We start from the raw sequence: 17801 nt of genomic DNA, 5'->3' as shown, positions 1-17801 counted from the left end.
AGGGTCTTCCCCAGTTTCTTTTCTATTAGCTTCAGAGTGTCTGGCTTTATGTGGAGGTCCTTGATCCATTTGGATTTGAGCTTAGTACAAGGAGACAAGGATGGATCAATTCGCATTCTTCTGCATGCTGACCTTCAGTTGAACCAGCACCATTTATGAAAAGGCTATCTTTTTTCCATTGGATGTTTTCAGCCCCTTTGTCGAGGATCAAGTGGCCATAGGTGTGTGGGATCATTTCTGGATCTTCAGTCCTGTTACATTTATCCTCCTGCCTGTCACTGTACAAATACCATGCAGTATTTAACACTATTGCTCTGCAGTATTGTTTGAGGTCAGGGATTCTCATTCCCCCAGAATTTCTTTTGTTGTTGAGAATAGTTTTAGCTATCCTGGGTTTCTTGTTATTCCAGATGAATTTGAGAATTGCTCTTTTTTACTCTATGAAGAATTGAGTTGGGATTTTGATGGATATTGCATTGAATCTGTATATTGCTTTTGGCAAAATGGCCATTTTAACTATATTAATCTTGCTGATCAATAACATGGGAGGTTTTTTTTTTTCCATTTTTTTGAGGTCTTCTTCCATTTCCTTCTTCAGAGTCTTGGAGTTCTTGTCATACAGATTTTCACATGTTTGTTAAGAGTCACCCCATGGTACTTTATACTATTTGTGGCTATTGTGAAGGGTTTCATTTCCATAATTTCTTTCTCAGCCTGCTTATCCTTTGAGTATAGGAAGCCTACTGATTTTCTTGATTTGATTTTATAACCTGCCACTTTGCTGAAGTCGTTTATCAGGTGTAGGAGTTCTCTAGTGGAGTTTTTTGGGGTCACTTAGACTATCATATCATCTGCAAATAATGATAGTTTGACTTCTTCCTTTCCAATTTGTATCCCTTTGACCTCCTTATGTTGTCGAATTGCCCGAGCTAGTACCTCAAGTACAATATTGAAAAGGATAGGAGAAAGGGGCAGCCCTGTCTAGTCCCTGATTTTAGTGGGATTGCTTCAAGTTTCTCTCCATTTAGTTTGATTCTGGCTACCGGTATGCTGTATTTTACTTTTACTATGTTTAGGTATGGGCCTTGAATTCTTGTTCTTTCCAAGACTTTAAGCATGAAAGGATGCTGAATTTTGTCAAATGCTTTTTCAGCATCCAATGAAATGATCATGTGGTTTTTTACTTTGAGTTTTTTTATGTAGTGGATTGCATTGATGGATTTCCGTATATTGAACCAACCCTGCATCCCTGGGATGAAGCCTACTTGATCATGGTGGATGATCGTTTTTATGTATTCTTGGATTCAGTTGGCATGCATTTTATTGAGTATTTTTGCATCGATGTTCATAAGGGAAATTGGTCTGAAGTTCTCTTTCTTTGTTGGATCTTTGTGTGGTTTTGGTATCAGTGTAATTGTGGCTTCATAGAAGGAATTGGGTAGTGTCCCTTCTGTTTCTATTTTGTGGAATACTTTGAAGAGTATTGGTGTTAGGTCTTCTTTCAAGGTCTGATAGAATTCTGCACTGAAACCATCTGGTCCTGTGCTTTTTTGGTTGGAAGACTTTCTATGACCCCTTCTATTTCTTTAGGGATTATTGGACTTTTTAGATGATCTATTTGGCCCTGATTTAATTTTGGTATTTGGTATCTGCCTAGGAAATTGTCCATTTCCTCCAGATTCTCCAGTTGTGTTGAATATAGGCTTTTGTAGTAGGATCTGATGATTTTTTGAATTTCCTCAGTTTCTGTTGTTATATCCCCTTTTCATTTCTAATTTTGTTAATTTGGATACTTTCTCTGTGCTCTTTGGTCAGTGTGGCTAAGGGTTTATCTATCTTGTTGATTTTCTCAAAGAACCAGCTCCTGGATTCGTAGATTCTTTGTATGGTTCTCTTTGTTTCCACTTGATTGATTTCAGCCCTGAATTTGATGATTTCCTGTCTTCTACTCTTCCTGGGTCAATTGGCTTCTTTTTGTTCCAGGACTTTCAGGTGTGTAGTTAAGCTGCTAGGGTATGCTCTCTCCATTTTCTTTTTTTGAGGCACTCAGGGCTATGAGTTTTCCTCTTAGCACTGCTTTCATTGTGTTCCAAAGCTTTGGGTATGTTGTGCCTTCATTTTCATTAAATTCTAAAAAGTCTCTGATTTCTTTCTTTATTTCTTCTTTGTCCAAAGTGTCATTGAGTATTGTTCAGTTTCCATGTGTATGTGGGCTTTCTGGTGTTTTTGTTGCTATTGAAAACCACTCTTACTTCATAGTGATCTGATAGGAGGTATGGGATTAGTTCGATCTTCTTACATTTGTTGAGGTCTGTCTTGTGACTAAATATATGGTTGGTTTTGGAGAAGGTACCATGAGGTGCTGAGAAAAAGGTATATTCTTTTGCTTTAGGGTGAAATGTTCTATAAATATCATTCAAATCCAATTGGTCCAAAGCTTCAATTAGTTTTACTGTGTCCCTTTTAGTTTATGCTTTTCTGATTGGTCCATTGAGGCGAGTGGAGTGTTGAAGTCACCCACAATTATTGTCTTAGGTGCAATGTGTGCTTTGAGCTTTAGTAAAGTTTCTTTTACGAATGAGGGTGCCCTTGAATTTGGAGCATAGATGTTCAGAATTGAAAGTTCTTTTTGGTGGATTTTTCCTTTGACCAGCAAGAAGTTTCCTTTTGTGTTTCTTTTGATGACTTTAGGTTGAAAGTCAATTTTGTCTGATATTAGAATGGCTACTCCAGCTCATTTCCCCAGACCATTGGCTTATAAAACTGTCTTCCAGCCTTTTACTCTAAGGTAGTTTTTGTCTTTGACACTGAGGAGTGTCTCCAGTATGCAGCAAAATGTAGGGTCCTATTTCCTTATCCAGTCTGTTAGTCTATGTCTTTTTATTGTGGAATTGAGTTCATTGATGTTAAGAGATATTAAGGGATAATGATTATTACTTCCTGTCATTTTTTGATGATATTTTTATGTTTGAGTTGTTATTTTCTTTTGGGTTTGATGAAAGAAGGTAACTATCTTGCTTTTTCCAGGGTGTGGTTTCCCTCCTTGTACTAGAGTTTTCCTCCTATTATTCTTTTTAGAGCTGGGTTTGTGGAAAGATATTGAGTAAATTTGGTTTTGTCATGAAATATCTTGGTTTCTCCATCTATGGTGATTGAGAGTTTTGCTGGGTATAGTAGTCTTAGCTGATATTTGTGTTCTCTTAGAGTCTGCATGAGATCTGCCCAGGATCTTCTAGCTTTCATGTTCTCTGGTGAGAAATCTGGTGTGATTCTGATAGGTCTTCCTTTATATGTTACTTGGCCTTTTTCTCTTACTGCCTTTAATATTCTTTCTTTGTTTAGTACATTTGGGGTTTTGATTATTATGTGACGAGAGGTATTTCTGCTCAGGTCCAGTCTGTTTGGAGTTCTCTAGGCTTCTTGTGTATTCATGGGCATCTCTCTCTTTAAGTTGGGAAAGTTTTCTTCCATAATTTTGTTGAAGATATTTGCTGGCCCTTTAAGTTGTAAATCTTCACTCTTATCTATAACTATAATCCTTAGGCTTGGTCTTTTCATTGTGTCCTGGATTTTCTGGATGTTTTGGGTTACAAGCTTTTTGCATTTTGCGTTTTTCTTTTTGACTGTTGAGTCCATGGTTTCTATGGTATCTTCGGCATCTGAGATTCTTTCTTCCATTTCTTTTATTCTGTTGTTGATATTTGCATCTATGGCCCCTGATTTCTTTTCAAGGTTTTTTGTCTCCAAAGTTGTCTCCCTTTTTGATTTCTTAGTTGATTCTACTTCTGTTTTTAGATCCAGGATGGTTTTGCGCAGTTCCTTCATTTGTTTGTTTGTGTTTTCCTTTAATTCTTTAATAGATTTTTGTGTTTCCTCTTTCATGACTTCTGCCTGTTGACTCAAGTTCTCCTGCATTTCTTCTTTATTGGATTCTATCTCTTTAGCCTTATTCTCCTGAATTTCTTTAAGTGATTTTTGTGTTTCCATTTTACGAGTTTCTAGCTTATTCACGTTCACCTTTATTTCTTTAAGGGATTCATTTATGTCCTTTTTGTGTTCTTCTAGCAGCAACATGACCAGTGATTTTAAATCCAAATCTTGTTTTTCTGGTGTGTTGGTGTAACAAGGACTTGCTGATGTTGGAGAGTTTGGTTCAAATGCTGCCATATTGCCTTGATTTCTGTTAGTAGTGTTCCTGCATTTGCCCTTTGCCATCTTGTTCTCTGGCGCTAGTTGGTCTTGTCTCTGGGTGGTGTTCAATCCTCCTGTGAGGCTCTAGGGCTATTTCTGCAACACTGGATGGCTGGGTTTCCCCTGTCACAGATTGCTGATGTGTTGTCCTCCTCTTGGGTCCTTTTGGAGCCCTAGTGTGCCTTGACCCAGGTTGTCTCTGTGGACCAGGTGGTGCTTGTTTGCTCCTTCAGGGAGTGCTGATGTTGTATGCTGCTGGACCATTTCTGAGTGATGATCACTCTGCTAGGCAGCCTATCTCCCAACCGGGTTGGAGCTCACAAGGCTAGCCTAGCTGCTCAAGCCCAGAGTCTAGGTAAAAGCCTGGCAGGCCAAGGCCTGAGCAAAGTTTCTTTCAGGCTATGAGTGTTAACTGGTTCTGTCAGGTGGCCAGGGTGGAGGAGTGTGCCTGGAAAGTGCAGCAGCAGGAGAGTGTGCTGGGTTTACAACCTCCTGGCTGGGTTGGCACACAGATGGCCCACTGAGCAGCCCAGGTCCTGGGGGCAGTCAAGTCCAAGGCCTGTCAGGCTTAGACCCCCCCCCTGCTGTGTTAGCCTCAGGCTATGACTGTTAGTGGACTTTTCCTGCTAGAACTCTCTGGAGTCCTGTAGTCAAAATGGCAGCAATGCCAGTCTGGGCAAACAACCTCCTGGCAGGGTTGGCACATTGATGCCCCCCCCCCCAAACAGCAATGCCCATCAGGCTTAGACCCCAGCGACGTTGGCCTCAGGTTATGTTTGCATACCTCAGGCTGTCTGATCTCTCTGGTGTCCAAGAACCAAGATGGAGGTGAGTCTCTCATAACTGACTGGTGGGAGGCAGATTTCTGATGTGGCTTCTGTGAGGTGAAAGGAGCTGTAAATCTGCCGCTGCTTGCAGCCCGGCTGGCCAGCGATGGTCAGTGGTCGTGGGCACAGGGCCTGTCTGGAACCTGTCACCTTGATTCCACTGCTGATGGCCCTTCTTGTGGACTAGCCACTGCTGCTGCTGCTGCTGCTGCCGGCCGCCGCTGCCACCTGCCGACATTTCCCATCTTTTTTCTATATTTATTGACCATCTTTCTCTTTTTGTTTTTGAAAGTTTGTCAATTTCATTTCTCTGGTCTTTTATCATTATTTGGAAATAGGGCTTTTACTATAGCTTTAAATGACTTTTCACAGGCTGGTTGTATTTTGTATAAGATATATCCTCCACCAGCACATAGAAAATTTTTAAATTGTTGACCTGTTTCCTTTAAAGTTTAGGAGGACAGAAGCATGATACTATAATATTTGTTACCAAATAATAGAATACTCTTTGTCCAATGAGCTCTATTTCACTCAGAAGAGAAGACATTTATATTCAAATAAATACACCAAATGAAAATATAAAATAAATGACAAACTAATAATAGAAAAAGAGCAGATAGATGATGAGAATGAGTTTGGCTCACTGCAACACAAATTCAAGAAAAGTAACAAAAATTGAGGATTGAGCATAATCTGAAACTTATTCTAGAAAGAATAATATAGAAAATAATTCAGGTAAGAGACTTTCTCAGGAAGGAAGCAGTGTGTCATACGGTATTGATGACATACTGCTGAATTAGTGGATATTTAGTAATTTGTAAAGTCACAGTAAGAGCATGATTGTTCTAATTATTAGAGCATCTTAATCAACCAGTTTTGAGCACTGCAAATTGTCACATACCTACACTCTTCCTTCTCAGGGAAATCTTGCCATAAACTGATTGCTGCTTTGTAAAGAGTAATGGAAAGGAGGCAGGCATATTTGATAAGAGACATAAAACAAGTATTATGACACCTACAATGAGGAATGTAGGATCTATTAGATAGGTGAGGAGGAATAAAAAGGAAAGATTGTGAATATAAAGTTGGCAAAAGTATGATTTCCTTAGAATGAATTTTCAAAATGTGAGCTAGAGGTAAAAAGAGTTCCAGTATAGTCCACCTGGGCCAAGCTTTATCCGAGCCATCAAAAATGTATCAAGCAAAAACTACAGACCAACTTAAAAGAATGTTGTGCTAATTGATATAATTATTTAAAGAACATCATTCATATGAATTTGAATTCATTTTCTATGCTTATTTAATTTTGCCCTTCTAAAATCTAGTCTGCATGTGAGATTGCATTTCACAATGGAAGCAACTTATTTTTGACAGCTTACTATAATTCATATCCACCACACAAAGTTCCATCAATTCCTGAAAGACAAATTCTTTGGCTGGAAATTTGTTAGAACTAAGCCAATATTTTTTATATTCATTTTTTTTATTAATTGAATTTATTATATGATAATTTTATCCATGTTAATAGGATATTCTATTCACTTTCTCATATCCCTCCCACCTCTGTCATCAGTATCTTCTTTCAAAGGTTCTTTTTGTATTGTTTTGTTTTGTAATTCTCTGTTTATGTCTATAGATATAAACATAAATATTTTAATATAGTTTTGTGCCATGAAAGTTTAGCTAAATCACAGTAGTCCAGTCTCGTCTTCTGTCTCTCTATCTCTCTAGATATAGTTTTTTTTTTTTTAACTGGCTTACAATACCAGGCATTTATTCCTTCTTATTGTGTAGGCCTAAAATCAAATAAAAGGCCAGTTGGTTACATTCTAACAATTATGCAATTATTGTACTTGAGGATATATCTTTCTAGCAGGTTAACCATGTAATGGGTAGGGTTCAAAGCTGGGTAAAATGATTGATGTCTTATCTTTCTCAATAGCACAAATAATAAACTCATGTATTTTATTTAGAAACATGATTGCTTCATTAAACCTAATAAAAAGGAAAGTATGGGGCTGGAGAGATGATTCAGTAGTTAAAAAGCATTGGCTGCTTTTGCAAAGAAGCCATGTTATATCCCAAGCACTTGCATTGGGCATATTACAATTGTGAGGAATTCCAGATCAGGGAATTCTCTTCTAGCCCTGGAAGGCACTAGGCACACAAGTGGTACACATAAATAAATGCAAGAAAAATACATATACTTGAAATAAAAAATAATTTGCTTTCAAAACTGAAAAATAGATTTTGATAGGTTTCTGTGTCTTCAGGAGTTAATATAAAAGTCTGTGGTCCAGTATAAAGGTGCATGCATATGATTCTAAAATTTGTAGTATCCACTTCTGTCCATTAGAATCTCAAACAAACATTTTTGTTAAAAGAATTTTGTCATTTTCCTCTATTGTCCATGTTTCATTAGGCTCCATCTGAGAAACCTTTTTTTTAATTACTACAGAAAAGAACAAATAGCAAATACATAAGACTAGATATGGAGTGGTACCCAACTTAGAAAAATCCTACATAGAGTCTCACCAAACAATAAACCAAAGAGAATTAAACATGCGACACAACCCATATTATGGCAACATAATTTAAAATGTATCATGCTTCCCTGCTGTTTTATGAGAAGAAGAATGTTCTGAGGAATGTGGCCTGGAAAACAACTTGGATTTCTATATGAATAGAATAAAAATATTTTATTTGTGTAAAATAGAATTCTATCTCTATTCCTTTAGATTCAGTTACACGAAAGGTTCAGCCATGGCTCTATGCCAAGTTTTTGTTTTGTTTGCTTTGGTGTTTTTCTGAACTTTAAACAGCAGCTGTGCATGTTTGTGCAATTTCAAAGTCAGGATTTATATATGTAATATTTCAACTGCGGGAAAAAGTTAAAAATATCTCTAATGAATCATATGAAAAGCCACTGAAAGAATTATAATACTGAAGAAGGCTCTTTTCCCCCCTTTGTCAGCCTACATATTTATAAGATTTATAATGGAATTGCTATCATCCACTCTTGGAACAAAGCCTGCCTTCCTAAATACAAACTGAGTTAATATTTAATGAAGTAATTCAGAAACCAGTTTCTGAATGTTAGATATGGGGAAAATGCAGATTTGCCTTATTTTCTTTTTATGAACAGTACATTCCAATCCCTCTCTTCAGGTATTCTCTTATCTTACTCAATTTCCCCCAAATCCAATGCAGGATGCCAAGTGTTCTTTCTTTCTGAGATAAATAATTTTAGAAAAACATACCTGTTTTCCCAGAACATCCACTTCAACAACACCCATAGTATACAAGATCAACATCATTTTCTTTAAAGAATTGTTTCTAGTTGGGGGGAGTAAAATACAGGAATGAATATAAGTTGTTGTATTTTCTTACATCCATGTTCAATCATTTTCCTATGCTGAGAAGACCAAAGATGACTTTCTTGGGCTTATAATAAACATACATGTGATTCTATGAATCTTAGCATCATTCATATTTCTTTGGTTTCTGATCATACCCAAGTATAAAAAGGCACCATTTCCTACATAATTTACAAATAACACTTCATCTCTTTACTCTCACTCTTGGAAATTGCTCCAACGCAAATGCTATCATCTGGAATGCAAACCAAATTCTGCATGGATTTAATACTGCATTACTTGAAAAGGATGATAGGAGAGATCGACTTAGTCATAAGAAGACATTTAGCTCAATGGGATGCACTTGATAAAGCAGTTCATATAGTTGTCTTGCTATATTAATTCAAGGCTCACACCATCTAAATCTTGAGATGTGGCTGTAGCTTTTAGTATTTCTCACCTTTATCCTTCTAAAAATAAATTTTTGCTAGTCATGCAGGGAAGGTGTTTTTCTCCTCATTTGAGATCTACCCAGGAAATCTGGCAGAGGGCCATGGATTGTGCTCTTTAAATAGTACCTTTGCATGGGAATTAGACATACAAAAGAAGTTTTAACTTCAACCATCCAGATGATAGACAAAATAAAATTAATAGGAGCTGGAATTCTCCTGCCAAATTAACGAATTTATTGCATTTCATTGATTCATAAAGCAAAAGAAGATGAGGTTTATCTTGAAGAACATATTTTGGAAAACCCCAAATCTGATTATTGCCTTAGACCTTTACATAAGCAAATGGGTAGAATAGAGACTAAGCAAATTCCCCTCATTCACCTCAGTGTCTGAATACATAGAACTGTGGCCAGGCTGTGCTGTGAAGAGAAGATACCCAGTTACTAAGCAGTGGCAACAGATATTGTTGGATGTTACTTGTCAAATATAAGTCTTATAATGATCATAACATTACATGTATCATTATGATCAAATCATACTTTTAGAAGGAGTCTCAAGTAGCAGAGTTAGGCTTTAAACTCATGATATAGCAAAGTGGCAAAAGATGACCTTACATTTTTGATCCTCCTGACATTATATCACAAGTGCTATAATTATATGCAGGCATGTACCACGGTGCACAGACATGGCTTCTTTTATGTGATGATGGGGAGTGAACGCATGAGTTAATGTGTGCTATACAAACCTTCTACCAATTAAGATATATCCCATCCCTGATCAAATCTTTGTAGCAAACTGTGATGACAAAATTTGTCAACTTAGTTGGATCTAGAATCAATTATGAGAAAAAACCCCTCTGGGTAGGATATAAGTGTATTTTCCAAAAGAAGTAACAAAAATGGGAAGACTCTGGCCAAGAGTGGGCATGATCCCTTTTGTTGTTATCCCAGAGGAGATGCAAGGAGAAAGCTGTTGCTATTTCCCTGCAAAATTGTTCTCCCTCTGCTGAGCATATCTATCTTGTGCTGCTGCTATTTCTGCTGCCAACTTTTATTTTCATTTGAAACTAGCTTCTTCAGTTTTCTGATGTGGACTGATGTCCTACCACTCTTCAGGATTTCTTCAGACATTCGGACTTATTTCCAGACTGTGATAGTCAAAGTATCCAGCCTCACAACATAAGCAACAATGGAGTTCTCTGCCCCTGAGCATGATGTCATTGTTGGCTACCCAGCTACCCAGACCAACTAGTATAAATTAATCTAATAAACCATCTTTTTAATATAAAAATTAGTCTATCAATAAATATATGCAATAGATGTATGCATCCAATCAATTCTGTAGATCTACATAATCTTGAACACTTATGTTTTTCAGGTGAAAATTTAAAAATCTAGGCTCAAAAAAATGTTGCACAGAATACAAAATTATAGTTTAACACAAGCAGCTTTTTACATAAAGGCCACAAACAAGGCACAAAACAAAATTTACCTGTAAAGCCATGTTCCTACTTGAACAAACCATTTCAGTTTACAAAAGAAATGCTTTCACATAATTTATTCTTTATAATAATTACTTTTAAAGATAAAGAGTGACTATCTGTAGACCCATGTGAAACTAACAACTGTTTGAAAATTAAAGTATATTAAGTCAATTCATATAGATTCACAAGCAGCTGCTCTCAATCATAGATTAGCTAAGTTTCACAGGATGTCAATTTTCCCTAGACTCTAACAATCAAAGTTGGTTCCTATTTTTACTACTCAGATGCTGACATACTCAGCAAGAAGACCTAGATTTTTCTTGTAAGATTTACACAGTCAGGCTGAACTCTCCTTTTGCCTACAAAATGTGCATTGATTTGATGCAAACATTCTCCCACAAAGTTAATGTTGCATTTCATTCCTAAAAGGTTTAGGTTCAAACTATTGGCAGATCACTTTCTATTGTAAGGAAATCAGAACTTAAAACTCAATTATGTGATGAAACTTACCCATATTTCATAATACCAGTCTAATCCTTAGCTTTCCTGAAACGCACAGTTGGATTTATGATAGTTTAGATCTGTGTACAAAGGCATAGCTCCCAAAGCAGGGCTGATAAATTATCAAATCTGTCAAGCATGTTCCAGCATGGATTTTAAAGTATTTTTTCAAATAAACTTATCTGTTAAATCATACCTTTTAATAGACATTATACAAAAGTTTACTTTTCTCTATGGATGACAATGAGATAATTTCTAGGTTGGATTCAAGTTTACTTCCAACTCCAATTATTATTTTGGATATGTCATTTTAATTGTTTAGTACTACATATCTTCTATATCAGTATGGAATACTGAACAGCTTGAGAAATGTCTCAGAAGTTACAAGGATGTGTTTCTCCTGTGGAATACCCAGGTTCATTTCTTGAAATTCATATGTTGGCTTATAACCATCTCCAGTTTTAGGGGCTCAGATGCTCTTCTAACATCTAAAGTTACCAGACATATAAATGGTGCGCAGAGATATATAGAGTCAAAACATTTAAACAACTAAACTCAATAAATTCAAAAGTTTAAAAAGGAAATTATAAAATGTTTTAAAGCACTTATATGCAAAAAGTATGTGAATTAACTTTAAAAAAGTCAGAGATAATGACTTTAGTTTCATTATGTCTAGTCATGGATGCTAGTTGGCATTTAAGTCATGTATTTTCACTAGTTGCCTATTGTTCTGATTTTTATTCAACTTTCTGTATGTGCACAGTGCATGTGTCTATTCTTGTGATCTGTGCATTCTGATATTTAATTGTCTATTGAGATACTTAGTGCATATTTACAACTTACTAGGCTTGGATCCTTATTCGAAAGAAGTATGTTCCTTGCTATCATATATATTTTATGATCAATTGTAGTAAATAAAAGTAAGTAGTAGATAATATTCTTTTTTAAAGATTTATTTATTATTATATGTAAGTACACTGTAGCTGTCTTCAGACACACCAGACAAGGGCATCAGATCTCATTATGGATGGTTGTGAGCCACCATGTGGTTGCTGGGGTTGGAACTCAGGACCTTTGGAAGAGCAGTCAGTGCTCTTAACCACTGAGTCATCTCTCCTGCCTGACAATACATATTCAATTTAAAGTGAGAGCTACCCATACTTTTTTTTAAGTGTAGAATAATGGTGATAGATGGGGTAAAAGGATGAGAAAAAAAATCTGATTATAAAGAATAGCAGTTGAGCCGGGCGGTGGTGGCTCACGCCTGTAATCACAGCACACTGGGAGGCAGAGGCAGGTGGATCTCTGAGTTCGAGGCCAGCCTGTTCTACAGAGTGAGTTCCAGGACAGCCAGGAAAACCCTGTCTGGAAAAAAACCAAATCCAAAAAACCAAAAAAAAAAAATAGCAGATGAAAATTTTTATCTAAAAACTGAAACAAGGTGCATAGTAAAAAGGTGAAGAAGACATTTTTCAAGCAGTGGAGACATTATTAGAATCCATTTCAAAAAAATTACGAGTTTCTAAAATAAAAATAAATTGGAATATCTGTTTTACAAATAAAGAAGAAAAATGCAGACTGTGAGTAACTTGCAAAATTCTACATGACTGATTCAAAGTCACTCTGATACTGTAACTTACACAGTCTACATTTTAAACACATGTTCTAAACAACAGGCTCATGGATAATGGGCAGAAAATACATGGATGCATAGGTTATGAGTCATTCCTTGAATTAATGGTGATGTAAATAGTAGCCATTAAAATATCATCAATGGCAAAATCTAAACTATGTTTAGTAGCAGTATTTCTAGCAGACACATGGAGAACAAGGATAAAGATAGAAGTTAAAAAAGAGTGAGAATAAGGATAATGGTCCTTAGGAAGAAAATGGGAATAACTGAAATATAATAGATGCATACATGACTGATTACTTATATAAGCAGTCTTATTCCCCTTATTACTGGGAAATAAGGAAGTGCTTATCAGTTAATTCATGTAAATGAATACATTTAGTTCCTTTTTATCGATAAGCAATATATTCAAATTTTCCCAGAAGATGCTGAGACTATAGCTACTATATATATGCTCTGTTTTATATTCTCCTCAAGAATTATATTTTTGATTTTTTAAATTAAATTATATATACTAAAGGTATTTAGTCAGAGACCTCAAGAAGAGTAGAACTGACAAAATGAATACATATTGAACGAGGATTAGCTAGATGAACTTGCATGCTATGTACTGGGTAGACAAAGGCATGGCTGTTTTCACACTGGACAGACTGAGAACCTATTCAATCCATGACGCCGGATGTGTCATCAGTCTCAGTCAGCTACTGAAGGCCTAGGTAAAGGATGGTGGATATTCTGTCCACATTAGAAAGTTGACGAGGCTAGGTTCTGATGGTAGTGGAGGACTGACATTTCAAAAATCAAAATTCTTTGCTACCGACTACTTTCTCTGCTTAATTAGCAAAGTTCCAATAACTTTGGTTTGATTTTTTTCTTCATTTTTATTTCTGTACTACAAACTACATGTGGAAGTTTTCAACATTTACAAATTTGTTTTACATTATCAATAATGAATAGCATGCGATACATACATAAATAATATATTACAGTAAAAACAGCTATCTTTTCAAAGAAAATACTTGGTAATGACATCGTACTCTACAAATGCTTGCTTTGCCATAAATTGCTGTTCTCTTCATAATAGTTAAGAAACGGAAACAACCTAAATGTCTTTGAATTAATAAGTATGTAAGGAAAATGTTGTATATATTCACTATAGGAAATTGCTCAGTTGTAAAGAAAATGAAATGAACACAAAAGGTACATGGATGAAACAAGAAAAGGCAATATTAAGTGAGGCAACCCAGAACCTGAAAGATAAACATCAAATTTTCTCTTACACTAGCATAGTTCTCTAAAGATGAGTTAAACAATGGCAGTGGCAGTAGGCATCCTCAAGTAGACAAGAGGCCTCATTTCTACACAAAGAACTACAAACCAGGAAAGAAGGACAAGTGGGAGAAATAGTCCTCTCCAGAAAAGAGCACATCAATTGGTATTCTAATGTTTAATAGTCAGACAAAAAATTAACATACAAGTGACATTATATAGACTGAGCAGGATATAGTTAGTATATGTATACATCTACATTTATGTATATAATAATAATTAATGAAAAATGGGTTGTAAATCTGAAAGAGAGCAAAGAAGACTCTACAGGAAGGTTTGGAGTGAGGAAAGGAAAGGAGAAAAATTATGTAATTATATTATAATTTAAAAAATAAAAGCCATAATAAAAAAGATTAAATAAAATGACTGGCTTTGTTTTATAATTTTCTAGATACATTCAGATCATAGATTTATAGAATGTAGCTACATTTGCTCATATTCAGGGTAATATCTGATTAGTTTTGTAGCTTGAGGAGCCATATTTTTCTGTCAGGAGAAATAATTTGAAGAGGAAATAATTTTTCATTCCATATTTACTTGTTCAGTTGTGTAAGTGCTGTTCCTCAAGGGAATCATTATTCTTAAGAATGCGTGACATAGGCTTTATATCTGTTTCTATTTTAGAGAAAATATTAAGAATTTATGTACTCAACAATAAAAGGCAAAATCTAAGAAATATATTTAATGTTACATTAAAGATATTTTCAAGTGAGATTTTTGGTTGAAAAAGACAATGTTGGCTTGTATAAATGTCAACACTGTGAAGTGTATAGAAAATCTTTCCATTACTACATGAATTGTTTTGACCCATCAAATTTCCTGTAAAAGTCTGAATGACATCTAGAGGGCATTGATCTTTGAAAACTCCTCCAATAAAGCAACATTTTCTTCTTCTTCTTTTTTTTTTTAATCCCTCAACAGAAGAGTGGATGCAAAAAATGTGGTATATCTACACAATGGAGTACTATTCAGCCATTAGAAACAATGAATTCATGAAATTCTTAGGCAAATGGATGGAGCTAGAGAACATCATACTAAGTGAGGTAACCCAGTCTCAAAAGGTGAATCATGGTATGCACTCACTAATAAGTGGATATTAACCTAGAAAACTGGAATACCCAAAACATAATCCACACATCAAATGAGGTCCAAGAAGAAAGGAAGAGTGGCCCCTTGTTCTGGAAAGACTCAGTGAAGCAGTATTCGGCAAAACCAGAATGGGGAAGTGGGAAGGGGTGGGTGGGAGGACAGGGGGAGAGAAGGGGGCTTACGGGACTTTTGGGGAGTGGGGGGGCTAGAAAAAGGGGAAATCATTTGAAATGTAAATAAAGCAACTTTCTTAATGTCAGAGGAATTTTTAAACAGTAGGTTAAGAAACAGCAAGTGACTCCTACCTTAGTATACATACGGTCTTAACGAATTTTTATTGTTATATTTTTTGGTTATTCTTCAGTGTGTTGATATGTTGATAACAATGATCCAGTAAAAGAAACTGAAGACAGAGCATATACTTGATGGTAAACAAGTAGCCATGAATTAAAAAATGTATTTCTTTATCTAATTGCATCTGGTTTTTTGATAGAGTGTTTCAGTCACCGGTCTATTACTGTGAAAATATACCATGATCATGTCAACTCTTATAAAGGAAAACATTGAATTGGGGCTAGCTTACAGCTTCAGAAGTTTAATCCATTATCACAGCAGGCATTATGGTGGCATTTAGGCAGCTGGTAGAACAATAGATGGGAGATAAATCCTGAGCCCTGGGCAGAGAAAGGAGAAACCTGGGCCTAGCATGGACTTTTTACCATAAAGCCCATCAATGGTTACATATTTCCTCCATGAAGACCACATCTATTCTATCAAAGGCATATCTTTCAGTTCTTCTCTGCCAAAGACCAGCCTTAGCATGGAGAAGTGTTCTGTTTTGAGGAGGGGTGTTAGGGAGCAGTGAAAGAACAACTCAAAATCAATCATGGGTACAAGCTGACAGCCCTGTGTTCTCAAGACAGCTCTGCAGAGAATCCATACATCTCCAGCTCCTACTAAAATATGTAAATGAATGAATGAATGAATGAATATTCAAAAAGCTCTCTAGATAGCTCATGGGTTTTTTTTGACAAAGGTCAGAAAAGCCACTAGAAAATATTTTTAAAGTGCTGTATTAAAGTCTCTAAGTAATTCTTGGGTTTTCCGACCAAGGACAGGAATCCTGCTAGAAAAATTCTAAAAGAGATGTGTTTGCTATGCAAGCAATTCTCTCTGGGTAGTTCTCTTTTGCAGGCCAATGCCCAGTCTTACTTATCAATTTAGTGATTCACTCCAGGTTCCCTTTTGATTATCACAGGAATCAGCATTTTATGGCTTTTGCCCCTTGACTTTTAGGAAAAGACCTGAAAGGAAACTCATTATTTAACAGGCCAAATGTATGGAGAGATCTGCCTGCCTTTGTAAATACAAACAATAAACTTAGCTGGGTGGGATCTTGCTTTACTATTATTACTCCCCAAATCTCTTTATCTCCTTCACTAATATATTTCTCAGAATCTGGCTCATAGTACAGCTGCCTCTGTTCCTTAAGATCTATGAAGCTCCTTATATAATTCATATTACATTTTTATATTTTGCATAGTTAAGAGATTATATATTCTTGAACTCATGTGTCCAGAGTTCATTCCCACAGCATTAAGGGTTATTCTGAAGGTCATAGTTTTTACCATTTTCCTAAAAACATTAAACATACCCTTGCCTCATGAACTTATGTTGCTTCTAATTATCATGAACTTATTAAGCTTGTCAATGAGAACATCTCCCAAAGAATGAATTATTGAATTATTATATACATCTTATTATTACATTATTATATAAGTCTTATACCTAGAGACTATCAATATTTGTGGAAGCCCACGCCCTGCTAGCTCTGCTCTAGCGGGTAGTAAATATGTCATGCTGTTACTTCTGCAGCAGCCAAGCAGGACTAACACTTCTCAAACACTGTCACTCCCTCCCTAATTATGCATTTAAATATATGAGCCTTTGGAGGCAATTCTTATTAATAATACAATCACATGGATATAAAATTACTGAGTCATTTTTATTGTAATATGCTTTCTTTTATATTTGAGATGAAAACAAATATATGTCTACATAAATTATATATCTGTATGTCAGAAAAACTTAAATAGAACAAGGTTAGTAGGATAACTCATGGTTTGTTTAAGTTCATGAACATTATATATAGAACTCTCAAAACTCTGGATTATTGACCAAACAATGTGTTGTTTAAGAAAAAGGGATGCTTCCTTCTGTTTTATGGCCCATGGAAAGATATATGACATTTATTCTAGTAGTCTATTCTAAAAGAATTGTCATAAGTTTAACTTGCTGATATCAAAATTGAAGATTTCAGCTAATTATGGGTGGGGACATCATCTTGGAGACAGAGGTGGAGAGGAGATATGGGATTAGGAACAGTCAGAATGCAGACCAGGATAGGAATAAAGACTGGACTGTAAAAAAAAAAGGTAAAGGAAAAAAGGATCTAGTAGAACAATATTCAAAGAATTTTAGTTATTATGATACCTTAATTTTAGACTCATTGTGCCAAGTGAATATTCTGCTATAAAAGTCAAAACACAAACACAAAACAAAACAAAGAAAATGAAAATCTACCAGAGAGGCCCCTGTGAAAATTTAATGAGAAACATTAAAGAATTGGCTAATATGTCATCTCAAAAATTTGCGTAAATGACATTTTAAAATGTTTCCTCCTCAATAGAAAAGTATGCTGAAAGTTGGTTCAAACTACTTACCTCAACCCATTGAATATTGCATGTATTACATTTACTTAAATTTTGTGTTTCCCAATTATTTGAAAACTAAGAAAAAGAATTTAGCCTGCCTTTTTATAGTTCTCGTTTTTGCTGTTTTTTGTTTGTTTTTGTTTATTGTTTTCTTATTTTATATTTTGAGTATATCACTTTGACCATTATCTCACCCTCCCAATGCATTTGTTGTATCTTAGTACAT

General features: G+C 35.6%; 1 non-coding gene across 1 annotated transcript; it reads right to left on the bottom strand.

Annotated features, from left to right (window-relative positions):
• Window positions 1-15956: 15956 nt before the first annotated feature.
• Window positions 15957-16019, bottom strand: LOC127675881 (U7 small nuclear RNA). Its single transcript, XR_007975565.1, has one exon. It is a non-coding gene; the product is annotated as a U7 small nuclear RNA (small nuclear RNA).
• Window positions 16020-17801: the final 1782 nt, after the last annotated feature.

The sequence above is a fragment of the Apodemus sylvaticus genome, chromosome X (genome assembly GCF_947179515.1).
Source record: "Apodemus sylvaticus chromosome X, mApoSyl1.1, whole genome shotgun sequence".
NCBI lineage: Eukaryota > Metazoa > Chordata > Mammalia > Rodentia > Muridae > Apodemus > Apodemus sylvaticus.
Note: the sequence above shows the minus strand (reverse complement) of the source record. Positions and strands in the feature narration are given on the sequence as shown.